Genomic DNA, 14,699 nt, shown 5'->3' with positions numbered 1-14,699 from the left:
CATCGGATACGGAGCCGTTCTATTACAGACCCATAAGAATGGTAAGAAGCGAGTTGTAGCTTACTTCAGTAAAAGTACACAAGGTGCGGAGAGTAGGTACCACTCTTATGAGCTGGAAACCTTGGCGGTCGTCAAGGCATTGCAGCACTTCCGTCATTACCTAATTGGTATTAAGTTCAAACTTGTCACAGACTGCAATGCGTTGAAGGCCACCGAAAGGAAGAAGGACCTACTCCCCCGCGTGGCTCGCTGGTGGGTCTATCTTCAGGACTTTTCATTCGAAATCGAATACAGGAAGGGCACAATGATGACTCATGCAGACTACTTGAGTCGCAACCCGGTAACAGTGAATGCTATTAATGCTTTAACCCGACCACGAAACTGGGCTCAAATAGCGCAGGCTGCCGACGAGGAAACTGAAGCACTCATTCAACAATTACAGGAGGGTCGTTTAGATTCAACAAGGTATGTTTACCAAAACGATACCCTGTACTACCGATGTTCCTCGGTGGGTGAAGATTCTAGGCTACTTTGTTATATCCCCAAGGGCTACCGATTAAGTCTTTTGCGAATCTTCCATGATGAGCATGAACACGTCGGCGCAGACAAAACCGTAGACTTGATCCTGAGGCACTTTTGGTTCCCTGGACTTCGCCAATTCGTGGCCAAGTATATAGGTCACTGCTTGGTCTGTATTTCCATGAAGCGTGTTCCGAGAGCACCCCACCAACCAATTACATCTTGGCAAAAGCCTGACCTCCCATTTGAGACAATTCATGTTGACGCTTTAGGACCATTACCAATGTCCAACGACTATAAGTTTGTCTTACTAGTGGTCGATGCTTTTAGCAAATATTGTTTACTTTATCCTCTGAAACGTCAAGACACCGATGAACTCATTTCGGCGCTCTCTAATGCCGTATCACTATTTGGTGTCCCAAAGTTAATAGTGGCTGATCGTGGGCGGATGTTTGAGGCCAGTCGTTTCACGAAGTGGATTAACGACCAGGGTTGCGATATTCACCTAATAACTCCAGAGATGCACCAATCCAACGGTCAAGTGGAGCGCTACATCAGAACTGCTCTCAACATGATTCGCATCGAAGCCAATCATAAGGATATGTCGTGGTCTGATACATTGTGGAGGTTGCAGTTGGTCTTGAACATAACAAAACATAAGACTACGCAATCTTCTCCCATGAATTTGCTTATAGGTATTAACGGTGCCACCCCTGTCATACGTAACCTAGTCCGCGACTTGGCACTAGACAACTCCCCGCCTAATCGAGCAGCATGGCGTGAGTTGTGCCGATCGAGGGCCAGCGAACTGTTGGAGCGAAATCGTGAGCAGCAAGATAGACGACTAAACGAGAGACGCCGCCCAGCTCGTGTGTTCCAAGTTGGGGATCTTGTTTTTGCCATCAAATATTCACAATCGACGGGAAAGCTAGACCCTGGCATGAGGGGTCCTTACAAGATCATCAAGGTGCTACCTGGAGGACGATACGAGCTGAAGCTGCTGAGTGGCTCCTACGGAAAAACTACACAAGCAGCAGCCGAGTTCCTGGTACTGTGGCGCGGAGAGTGGTGCCCTGAGTCGTGCGCCGCTTTCTTTGAAAGTAAGCATTTTACCTTACTTTGTTAATGCGAGACTATAAGTTGTGATTCCGTTTGTCATACCCCACCTTAGGTTACTTGCCCCTTTTCCATAAAATTTTAAAGGCCAATCTTCCTCTCTGTGACTTCACCCTTTCCCCTACAAAGAGGTACTAAGACCGCTTAGACTGACTGACTGACCATAGCTAACACTTTAATGACAAAATGAATTACGATACCGTCTTGCAAGAGCAAAGATAAGCTAATGCGTGGAAGGAAGGAGCTATAACATCACCAGTAAGGACATGCGATTCAGGGAGGCCTCTGTCCTCTACTCGTGAAGGCTCAATATGCAATTGATCTAAAACACCTGATCTGATGAGTATGTGCACATAAATGACGTTATTTAGAACTTACTGTCTTTAGACATGCGATTCAGAGGAGGCCTCTGTCTAAACAGTGTGATGAGCTCAAGACTATTGTGCCGGACGACGCCCAGAACGATCTCATAGTTTAACAAATTATTGTAAATAACTTAGATTTTGAAATAAAGATATAGATAGTTAAATAAGTATAGTTAAGAAAATATTGTGATAACGATTGTATGTGATATTATTATTTTTGTTCCAATAAATTACACTCACCTCATTCGCGGCGCCGTCTCGTCTTAATGCGCGCAAGGCCCACTAGTTGCGAACCGTAAAATCGTATATGACTAGGGCGAGACGGCGTCGAAAACACACACAATTCGCACACCTCGCAACTCGAGGTTCATTTTTAGGAAGGTCGCAATAGGACCTTACACAACATAGCTTAGGTACAGACACAACTGTACAGAAATGAATCTTAAATAGTTGTTTTTATTTAGAACCAGCATCCCATAGAACATAGCGTGCGGTTTACAGTCCCGTACATTGGTCCTTCGAGCCGGATTACAGCCGGATAGAACATAGAAGATTCCGAATAACAGTCGGATATCGAAAACATAGTTCCGAACAACAGTCGGAAAACCTATAGTACAACTCGGATAACAGCCGGGTATAGTTAAATCCCGGGTAACAGCCGGGATACAGGAGTGTCTGGACAACAGCCAGACACGACACAGTATGAAAACCAGGAGTATGAAGTCGACAGAGATGGAACGGCCATCAACAGAAGACCCACCGGTCACCAACACAGCAACTCCCGCAGTCGCGGCCGCCGCCGTCACAGATAGAATAGATACAGCAGCCCCGCTGGTTACAGAACAGCCTGGTGGTGGTAGTACCGAAACATCTACTACCACTGGGACCAGCTCGGGCACCACAACGACGACGACGGGCACAACAGACGATACAGATAGGACTACGGGGGAATCCAACACAGAAGATAGCGTACAAAACGAGACGTTACGACCTGGATCGGTGGTCAGAGCCCCATCAGCGCCACACTCTACAGCTTCAAAGAAACGACGCCTAGCCTTACTTAAAGCAAAAGAGGAACTCCTGAAAAAAGAAGTCGAACTGGCAGCAGCACGCATCGCTACGTTAGCCGAAGAATCCGACGACGACACAGACATAGAGATAGCAAGTGTGAGCGACGTACGCACACGCACAAAGACGTGGGTGGACCAGCACTCAACGCTGGCCCCCCCGCTGCCCACCAACATAGCACCCTTAACTATAACGGGTGAATACAGAACCACAGTAGAAGAAAAACCGTCGCAAACTCAACACAGTCACGCGACACCTATAAACAAGGGGGCAAAACACAGCATAGCGGCACCCACTACACAAGGTGGATGCATCTCAACTCCCGTCACGGCGGGAGAACATGTGATCGCCAAACAACCATCGATAGAAATTACACAGTTAGCACAAGCGATCACGTTAGCTGCGCGATCAGCGTGTCCCACACCGCGCAGCACCTTCGAGCTTCCAACATACAGTGGATCTCACACAGAATGGCTGTCTTTCTACGCAGCCTACACAGCGACAGCTCCATCCTACTCCGACCAGGAGAACTTAGTACGCCTGCGGAAGAGCCTGAAGGGAATGGCGAAAGAAACGGTTGAAAGTCTTCTCATGTACAACGCGAACCCCACCGACGTAATGAAGACACTACAGCTTCGATTCGGCCGCCCCGACGCTATAGCTCACACCGAGCTCGACCGCCTCCGAGCTCTACCGCGCCTCAGCGACTCAGCCAAAGAAGTATGCGTATTTGCGACGAGGGTAAACAACATTGTGGCCACACTACGCGCCCTCCGAAAACAACAGTACCTGTATAACCCCGAGATAACTAAGCTCACTATAGACAAACTGACACCGACAATACGCTATAGATGGTACGACTTCGCGGCTGAGCAATCAGAAGACGACGCCGACCTACTGAAACTCGCAAGGTTCCTCGAACGCGAGGCTGAACGCTGTGGACCGTACGCGCAACCAGAGCGCGACACAGCTTCATCACAAACACAGCGGACAGCACCCGGCGCCGTCCAAATTCGAAAACAGACACAACAGCGTACTTACTCCACGACGGAAAAGGATAAGACAGCGTGCCCCGTATGCGACAAGACGGGACACACGGCGGTAAAATGTCAACAATTCACCGACGCGAACACAGACAAACGATGGGAAATGGCAAAAAACAAGTCACTATGTTTTCGATGCCTCACTCGACGCACTCTCAAACATGAGTGCAAAGCCCGAACATGCAACACCAACCAGTGCAACCGCACTCATCACCCTATGCTACATTTCCTGAAAAGAGAGGTCCCCGAAGAGAAAACAGAAACAGTCAGCACGGCATGGACGACGAGAAGAACTCACACCTTCTTAAAAATCCTCCCTGTCAAAGTCTCCGGTCCACAAGGCGATGTCGACACCTTCGCCTTACTCGACGACGGGTCCACAGTCACCCTAGTCGACGCCGACATCACCAACCAAGTCGGCATAAAGGGACCGAGCGACCCGCTACGCATAGAAGCCCTCTCAACCGACATAGGAGTCAGGAAATCACAGCGTGTAACACTCACGCTACACGGGGCGACTAACACCTTCGACACGCATGCCCGGACGATAGAAAACCTACAGCTCTCACCGCAACGCATCGAAAACGACGACCTCACCGAGTGCCACCACTTGTCCGACATCGCTCTACAACTAGTCTACGAGGCGACACCGAAGATACTAATAGGACAGGACAACTGGGAGCTACTCCTCGCCACCGAAACAAGAAGAGGGGCGCGGCATCAACCGGTCGCCTCCCTCACCCCTCTCGGCTGGGTGCTACACGGCGCACACACGCGCACTATAGGACATCGAATCAACTACATTACCGCACCCACACCCGAAGATAGTATGGACGAACAACTTCGTCAGTACTTCGCCATCGAGTCTCTCGCTATAGAACAGAAAAGGCCACAAAGCGACCCCGAACAGCGTGCGCTCAACATACTCGCCGAACGCACTACACGTAGCGACGACGGTCGTTACATAACGTCGCTACTGTGGCACACAGACAACGCGTCTATACCCGACAACTACAATAACGCGTACAACCGCCTACTGTCTACAGAAAAAAAGATAGATAAAGATCCACTACTTAAACAGAAATACAACGAACAGATGGAAGCGCTTATAGAAAAGGGCTATGCCGAGCCCGCTCCGAGTACCAAAACAGCCAATAGAACTTGGTACTTACCTCATTTCCCCGTTCTCAACGCAATGAAACCGGGAAAAGTACGCGTCGTACACGATGCCGCAGCTAAAACGCAAGGTGTATCACTCAACGACTACCTGCTCACCGGTCCCGACTTACTACAGTCTCTACCGGGGGTACTCATGCGCCTCCGCCAGCACAAGTACGCCGTGTCCGCCGACATCAAGGAAATGTTCATGCAAGTCAAGATACGTGAACAAGATCGGGACGCCCTCCGCTACCTCTGGCGAGGCGACAATAGAGGCGACACGACTCCCCGAGAGTATCGCATGACATCACTCATCTTCGGAGCAAAGTCATCACCTGCGACAGCAATCTACATAAAGAATAGCAACGCCGAGCGGTACAAAGTCACAGACCCGGACGCGTACGACGCAATAGTCCGCAATCACTACGTCGATGACTATCTACAGAGCTTCGAGACAATAGAACAGGCCGTAGCTACGTCGAACAGAGTACGCGAGATACACAGCGAAGCACACTACGAGCTACGACAATGGACCTCAAACTCGCAGGAGGTTCTCACAGCACTCTCGGAGCCATCGACGACAACTCAGTCAGTCTCACTCGACGAAAACACGAAGACCGAACGGATACTAGGTCTCATCTGGAAGCCGTACAGCGACGAGTTAGCCTTCAACCTCGACCTAGCACGTCTGCCACAAGACGTGCTAAACAGAAAACAACCCACCAAGCGTGAGGCGCTCAAAATAGTCATGTCATTGTTCGACCCTCTCGGTCTCGCTTCGCCTGTCACATCTAAGGCGAAACAACTCCTTCAAGAAGTATGGAGAAGAAACATCGAATGGGACCAGCCGATCGACACTGACCTCGCCGCACAATGGACGGAGTGGATAGAACATCTCAAGAAGCTAACCCACGTCGCGATACCCAGATGTCACTTACATTACAGCGACGCTAGTAACATGCAACTACATGTTTTCGTCGACGCTAGTGAAACAGCCTTCGCCGCCGCGTTATACTGGCGCATACAGTCGCCGGAGGGACACGTGACTACATCACTGGTCTTGGGGAAGGCCAAAGTCGCACCGCTCAAAGTCACGTCAATCCCACGCCTCGAACTACAAGCGGCCGTCATGGGCAGTCGTATGGCCGCGACTGTAATAGAAGAACACGATCGAAAACCATCGTCAGTCACGTATTGGTCCGATAGCCGCACAGTACTCACCTGGCTAAAAACGGGCGCTCGCTCGTACAAACCGTATGTCGCACATCGAATCGCGGCAATAGAGGAGGTCAGCAAGCTAAACGAGTGGCGTTGGGTTCCAACTAAACTCAACGTCGCCGACGACGCGACCCGCGATGTACCAAGTGACTTCGATGTACAACACAGATGGTTCAGAGGCCCGGAATTCTTACGTGACGACCCAACTACGTGGCCTGCGGAGAAGCCACCACATATAGAAAACACCGGCGAAGAGAGACTGCACTATACAACACACAGAAGTGTCACCACAACGACACTAACAACAGCGCTCCCGGACAGTAATAGATTTTCGAAATGGGAACGCCTACTGCGAGCCACCGCTCGCGTCCTTCAGTTTATAGCTCTATGCCGCCGCAGCGCTGACGAGAAAGTCAACTACAAACGTACGGCGAAAGTCAGAGAAACAGACAGCACATGGGGGCGAAAATATAGAACCGCCACGCCCCGGCCTACAAAACAGAGGGACGACAGCTACAGAAAATTCATCCCACTAGATGCCCGATATAGCAAGGAGGCCGAAGCCCTCCTAGTGCGCGCCAGTCAACAACAGTCGTTCAAGAGCGAAATAGACACTCTGCAGAAAGGGGGCAACATACCCCATTCGAGCCGACTACGTCCTATCGCGGTCGAACTAGTCAACGGCGTGATTCAACTTAAATCACGTATAAACGCGGCGACGGACATAACACCACAGACACGAGCGCCGGCGGTCATCGACGGCGACAACCACGTAACAAAACTATACGTGGAGTACATACATCGACGCCTACATCACGCGAGCGTCGAAGCTACGATCAACGAATGCCGCCAGTACTATTGGATCCTACGCTTGCGTCCAATCGCACGCATGCTCATACATAGATGTCTGCCCTGCCGCATACGACGGTCGACACCACCGCGACCACCGACGGGTAACCACCCGCCGACCCGACTAGCGCACCATCAACGCCCTTTCACATACACTGGGCTTGATTACTTCGGCCCCCTCACGGTCACAGTGGGCAGAGGGACACAAAAGAGGTACGTCGCACTGTTCACGTGCCTCACAACACGCGCCGTACACCTAGAAATCGCCGCCTCACTAACGACAGATTCGGCGATTATGGCACTACGACGCATGATCGCGCGCCGTGGGTGCCCTACAGAAATTTGGTCCGACAATGGGACGAATCTACAAGGCGCCGACAAGGAGCTTCGCAAAACTATAGACAAAACAACAGAAGAGGCCGTCCGAATTTGCTCCGCCCCCCCGCCGCCGCGCCGCTACCTCGGCCCTCGCGTCCGCTCCCGCGCGACGCAAACAGAATCGACGAATTTTCTACGCGATCTCCAACGGAAAATAGAACAATTGGAGAGGGAGATCATCTACCTGAGAGCGAGCCAACTTCGAGGCTCTCCATATTCTCGGGACTACTTCACTTCCGACGCGACAATCTGCTACTACCACAAGAAATTCGGAGCAGAGGCTCGCAAATGCCACCCTCCATGCACATGGGAGCTTGAAGAAGGAGTAGAGGGACGCCGCCCGCACAACAGAAGAAGGAGTATGTCGACGTAGACTCCAGCGCCGTCAACATACGGCGGGAGGAATGTGCCGGACGACGCCCAGAACGATCTCATAGTTTAACAAATTATTGTAAATAACTTAGATTTTGAAATAAAGATATAGATAGTTAAATAAGTATAGTTAAGAAAATATTGTGATAACGATTGTATGTGATATTATTATTTTTGTTCCAATAAATTACACTCACCTCATTCGCGGCGCCGTCTCGTCTTAATGCGCGCAAGGCCCACTAGTTGCGAACCGTAAAATCGTATATGACTAGGGCGAGACGGCGTCGAAAACACACACATCGCTAGTTTCTTCAGGGCTTTGCGCCGCTTCACGCGCGCCCCCCGGAGAGACGTGGACGAGCCCTACCTAGAGAGCTCGTACAGTGAGGTTCCTACCTCCAAGCCGCAGACAGGCCATCGCAGCATCTAAGCCGCAGAATGGCCACCCAGCACCATGACGGTGCACCTAGCCGCGCCAGCGAGGCAACCCAACACCGGCTGGTCGTAACCAGCCGCGATTGCTACATCTGCAGGGGCTCCAAGAGCCCGGAAGATCCCCCGTGCCCACAAGAGGGCGCGTGAGAAGGCTTTACGTCCGTCGAAAACACACACAATTCGCACACCTCGCAACTCGAGGTTCATTTTTAGGAAGGTCGCAATAGGACCTTACACAACATAGCTTAGGTACAGACACAACTGTACAGAAATGAATCTTAAATAGTTGTTTTTATTTAGAACCAGCATCCCATAGAACATAGCGTGCGGTTTACAGTCCCGTACAACTATGTTCTTGTCTCACTGGGGTAAGCGATTCAGAGATGCCTCTGCCCATGGATCCAGTAGTAGACGATTCAGGGAGGTCTACATATTACTGTTGTGTGAAGTATGCGAATATGTGTGATGATGAATGACTGTTGTGAGGAAATGACAGAGTGAAAGAACGAGGCGCAAACTTTATGCTTTATAAAACTTCGAAACATAGATAAATTTGGGTTATGTTTCAGATAATGTCGAGGATGTGGAAAATTCGGGTGCTGAAACATCGCAAGCACCCAAGCCTGTGACACCTTTACCAGATGCTGAGGAGACCATTAGTAGCGAAGGAACGACGTTGGATGATTAGAGATCAATTATAAAGTGCAGTCGAGGACGATGCATAGTCAGGAGAAGCCGTATTAGCAATTTTAAGTAATTGGGGTAGGGGTATGGTAGCCATTGCTATAAAAGGCGAGCGTTCTGACAAACAAGTTTCACTTCGTTCTTGGCTCTCCGATAGTACGCATCGTGTTCGACGAGTCCTGTGTGGTATCGTTATATTTTTCTTATATTTATTTAGTTACGTGTTATTCTGTTCTTAATTATGTGTCTTATTGTGTAATAAAATTCTTGATAAGTAAATTAATTTTGTTTTGTAAGATTTGTTTTTTTTTTTTTAAATTAAATCCACTTCTGAAGCTTATAATATAATTATTATAACCTCTATTCGGGTGGCGCAGCGGTAAACGCGCTCGGTTTGCGATTGTTGAAGTTAAGCAACTTTCGCAAAGGCTGGTCTTAGGATGGGTGACCACAAAAAAAAGTTTTCATCTCGAGCTCCTCCGTACTCCGCACGTTAAGCCGTTGGTCCCAGCTGCATTAGCAGTCGTTAATGACCATCAATCCGCACTGGGCCCGCGTGATGGTTTAAGGGCAGATCTCCCTATCCATCCATAGGGAAGGCCCGTGCCCCAGCAGTGGGACGTTAATGGGCTGATGATGATGAACCTCGATTTATATGTGTTTTGACATTTTCTACCTTAAAGGTAAAGTTTTAAGAGTCCAACTTGTTTCTAACCTGTACCTGTAACAATAAATCTTAACCTTCATAATAAATTAACATGTCAGTGTTGGAGAAAAGTAAATAATTTATATAATATAGCATCACGCCTGTAGTGGGGTAGACACCCATTCCTCGCCAGCCATGTTTAAGTCCTATGGGAGCAAACCTATCGAAAGTTACGTGGAAGAAATTTCTGCTATAGCATTGAGGGTGCCTTCAAATTATTTCGCAGCATCATGGTTATGCTATGCTTAATTTTAGTGTGTGTATGGACATTTTGTTTTTAGAGTGCATTAATTATTAGTATATCTAGTCCCCCTCCGGTTGATTGAGGGGAGGCCTAGTGCCTAGCATTGGGACGTATAGAGGCTATTTATATGTTTTGTATCTAGTCCTACCTAAAGTCATGCATCCAAGCTTATCAATGACCCGTCGAGAATGTTCGTGTTAGATTTGCGTAATCTACTCGGCGATATTTTTCGAAGCAGGTCATTTTTTTTTAGATGGAATATTTAATTCTGATGACGGAAAAAACATGTTTGTGTTCGCATCGCTCGAAAACTCGGCAACAGTGCAAAGTTGAGAAAGGTTATGTAAACACACAGAGGAGGCCTCTTTTTATTTTTTTTAATGGGATTATTTATAACATAATCTCACGACTTAGTACATTCATCGCATGATGAACTAAGTAGCCACACTTCACCGAACTTTTTGTAGAGCAACCGAATAAGTGGACAAGCCTCTTTTTAACGGGACTGGACCACGACGTAAACTCACGATCACAATATTTAATGGGGTCGATGGAGAGTCACAAGTAGCCACAAAATAAATAGCAGCCACTTTTGACACGAAATCCTAAAATGTAAACAGTATGGTGACAGGTGATCATGCCGGTCCATTGCCTATAATACAAGCTTTAGCATAACCCGGATACTCCATCTCATTCTTGCCGTGATCATGTACCGTACCTATAAGTGCGAGCGAGACAGAAAGTCCCCCCCCCCCCTATTCCTTAGCGGCTTACGGCCATTAAAGACTAATGTAAGACCCCAGAAGAGAGTGAGACGACGACCTATACGAATTACCGCAGGGCGGAGAGTTACGTTCAGCGGTGAAGGAAAACATCGTGAGGAAACCCACATTCCCGAGAAATGCATTTTCGGAGGTATGTGACCTGACCTGTATTGGGCTCGTTTTCCCTTCGCGGGTTGGAAGGTCAGACGGGCAGTCGCTTCTGTATAAAGAGACCTGTCAAATCTTCAGGTTAGGTAAGCGGACCCTGTGAAAAACGGGACAATACTAGGGAGATGATGATGGAGTGTTACTGTCTATACATTAGCATTACTGTTCTATACGTTTTTTGTCTTTTATTAGGATACTAGCGAACCGCCCCGACTTCGTTCGGGTGAAATGCTGAGGAAAAAATGAAATTATTTACGACATCACATTAAAAACCTTAAAAATAACAGTATTTCTCCACTATTTAATGGATGTTATTATACATATAAACATTCCTCTGGAATCAATCCATCTATTAAAAAAACCGTATCAAAATCCGTTGCGTAGTTTTAAAGATTTAAGCGTACATAGGGATATAGGGACAGAAAATGCGACTTTGTTTTATACCATATATACTATGAAAGCAGGACAAACGCAGCGGAATTTTTGTATGACATAGGAAACAAAATCCCGCGGGCCGGAATACAGCAAGCAACATCCAGTATGAGTACCAGCTTCGTATGTTCTAACTTCTAACAGTTTTTCTATTTGTTCCTGTGATAAAGCAAAACTTTGAATACTATATCCATGATTAATTTATCACGCATCGTCTATAATCAGACGGTTTTTGTTATTCATAGAAACGGCAAGTCACTGTGTCAACATAATGTTTAATGTTAATGTACCGAGATTATTAATGCTCAGTGGTCTTAAATATTATCTGTTTGAAAGTCTATAACAATAGGCAAGTTTTCAACTAGTCAAATCACTTACTTTTTACTAAACGTCTAAACACGAAATTACTGTGGATTTTTTATGAAAAAGCACACTGTGACGTCATAGAAAAACAGCTACCGTTCGTTACAGCTATGTCGTCACAGTGTGCTTTTTCATACAAATCCCATAGTAATTTCGTGTTTTGACGTTAAATAAAAAGTAACTGATTTGACTAGTTGGACACTACCCTATTCTGAGATAGATTGATCTTTTATTTTTTTTTCTTTTATTAAATAAAAATAACAACCTTAATCTAATACAATTTACTGTCCACCAAAATGGAGGGCCAATTTGTTTGTTAGATTGATTAATGTAGCCGGGTAGTCTTGGAGAGGACAGCACCTAAACGTATCATCATCATCAATTTAAGAGCCACGCTCTTGTCGGTGCAGCATTTTTCATGCTACTTTTTTAGGGAAAAATAGGGCAGTGGTTTCCCTCTTGCCTTCCGCCCCGCAGTACTCTGTCTGACGCAAGTGGGATGGCGCCCAGAGTAGACGTGACGTGACGTGTACCTAAACGTATGCCATGTGTTTTTTTCTTTACTAGTCCAAGAGAGAAGTCCCGCGGCAACGGCGCTAGTGTCGCAGTAGCTGCATAGAATGAGGGACGTTCCAGGTTACGTCCCCCAAAAAGAATATAGAAGGCGCTATACACATCAAACGTCACGTGTAATTGTAATGTGTTTATTCAATGTCGGCAATGTCAATATTAAGTAAATATTAAGCAACAATCATTTTGATATATTCCTCTCCCATTACATTACATCTTTAATTTTTTTATTATTTTTTTTTATTGAACAAATATGTAATTGTTCAAAAAATAATAATAATTACATAATAATAATAATAATTACACCAGGGTTGATGAGGCTAGTATTCCACCTCACAACCCACACGATAAGAAGAGAATAATAATTACATTACATCTTTGATTTTTTTATTATTAAATAATAATAAAAACATCAAAGATGTAATGTAATGGGAGAGAAATATATCAAAATGATTGTTGCTTAATATTTACATCAAATATGTATAGAATTGTGTTGTTACCAATATAGCTTCACTTTATTTTGATCAGAACAATAATGGGTGGATGGTGTGTCGTGTTGTGCCTGGGTGTAATTCTTAAGGTAATTCAAAAATGTAGCGTGACAAGGGTCATTCTTACCTAAAAACAAAGATAAAATATACGTTATGTCTGTTATCTATGAAATTAGAAGGTTAAACGAAGGCAACTTAGTGCAGCGCCATCTATACATGTTTTTTTGGGGAACATAGCCTGGAATGTCTCTCATTATTATGAGTTGTCAACTCTCTCTTTCTTTATTTAAGAGCTGCGCTCTTGTCGGTGGAGTAATCGCCGTTACTCCATAGATAGGGCGTGTAGAACGGTGGTTGCCCCAATCGCCTTCCGTTCCATACTGGGACTTGTCAACTAGTTTCATTAAAATCCGCGGGAGTTCTTTCGCGGCGCGTACTCTACCTTCGTAATTTGATACTATTACTATTTGATAATTATACTTAACCGCAAATGTATTATATTAGTTTAAGTTTAGCTCGCCATACCGCATGACTATCACACTTTATTTCTTGGTATTATATGTTTTTATCTTTATAATGCTAAATAGAAATACCCAAATCAATATGCAAACAAAATTTAAAACTACCTAATTGTAAACATATCGTTCATGTGACGAGGCGACTTTTGTTTGCTTTGATGATGTAAACGATTTCTCAGATAAGTATATTACACTTAAGTATTGCGGGCTGCGGCACGACGGGTGGTGATGGAGTCCCGACGTGCCGGCAGAGTAGTAGCAGTAGAGTAGGATGAGTAGTAATAGCGAAGGAAACAGTCATCATCATCAGCCCATTAACGTCCCCACCGCTGGGGCACGGGCCTTGCCTATGGATGGATAGCGAGATCGGGCCTTAAACCATCTCGCGGGCCCAGTGCGGATTGATGGTTATTAACGACTGCTAATGTAGCCGGGACCAATGGCTTAACGTGCCTTCCGAAGCACGGAGGAGCTCGAGATGAAAACTTCTTTTTTTTTGGTCACCCATCCTATGACCGGCCTTTGCGAAAGTTGCTTAACTTCAACAATCGCTGACCGAGCGCGTTTACTGCTGTGCCACCGAGTTCTCGAGAAGGAAACAGTAAACAGCTGAAAATCAGCGTTGTGGCACTCCCTCGATGTCGGAGTGTCACAACATATTGCTGAGCTGACGTCCCTTTTTAGAAATAAGGTTTAATTGTAATGTTCACTCCTACTGTGTACCAATACCTACTTATATCTAAAATAAATGATTTCTATTCTATTCTATTCATAGAAAAACGTGACAACATGTCGCACTTATTATTAAATTTTTGTTTATTAAAATTCATCAATAGGTTGAATAGACAAAAAGAAAACGTTTTTGTCACCTTTAGATCTGTCTTTATTTAGTTATCAGACATTTGACGTAGGAAACTATTTATTTTTATCATATAACAAAAATAATAATTTCAAGTAAGCGAATGTTTAGCGTCTAAATATGATGGAGTAGATACATTACATACGTACATAGATAAGTACATATACATACGTACATAACAAACATGTGTGTGTGTGTTCTTATTGTTATTTGGATTGACATACCTACGATAACGAAATGACTCAAGATTGGCATATTTCGATCCCAATCATTTCATAGAAAACACTTTTGCTAGGCCCTCGTATATTACGTCGTTAGACACCTGACCGGTTTAGGCCGGTTGGTTCGCACACCGGAGGCGTTTACGCACATTTTTTGA

At 46.0% G+C, this 14,699-nt stretch overlaps 1 protein-coding gene across 2 annotated transcripts in view; it reads right to left on the bottom strand.

Moving 5' to 3' along the window:
• Positions 1–14,699, bottom strand: part of LOC126366590 (kelch-like ECH-associated protein 1B) — a 54,104-nt gene that overhangs the window by 24,469 nt on the left and 14,936 nt on the right. The gene's annotated exons all lie outside the window — the stretch shown is intronic.

The sequence above is a fragment of the Pectinophora gossypiella genome, chromosome 5 (genome assembly GCF_024362695.1).
Source record: "Pectinophora gossypiella chromosome 5, ilPecGoss1.1, whole genome shotgun sequence".
In the NCBI taxonomy this organism is placed as follows: Eukaryota; Metazoa; Arthropoda; class Insecta; order Lepidoptera; family Gelechiidae; genus Pectinophora; species Pectinophora gossypiella.
The sequence above is the reverse complement of the archived record's forward strand: the minus strand, read 5'-3'. Positions and strand labels throughout refer to the sequence as shown.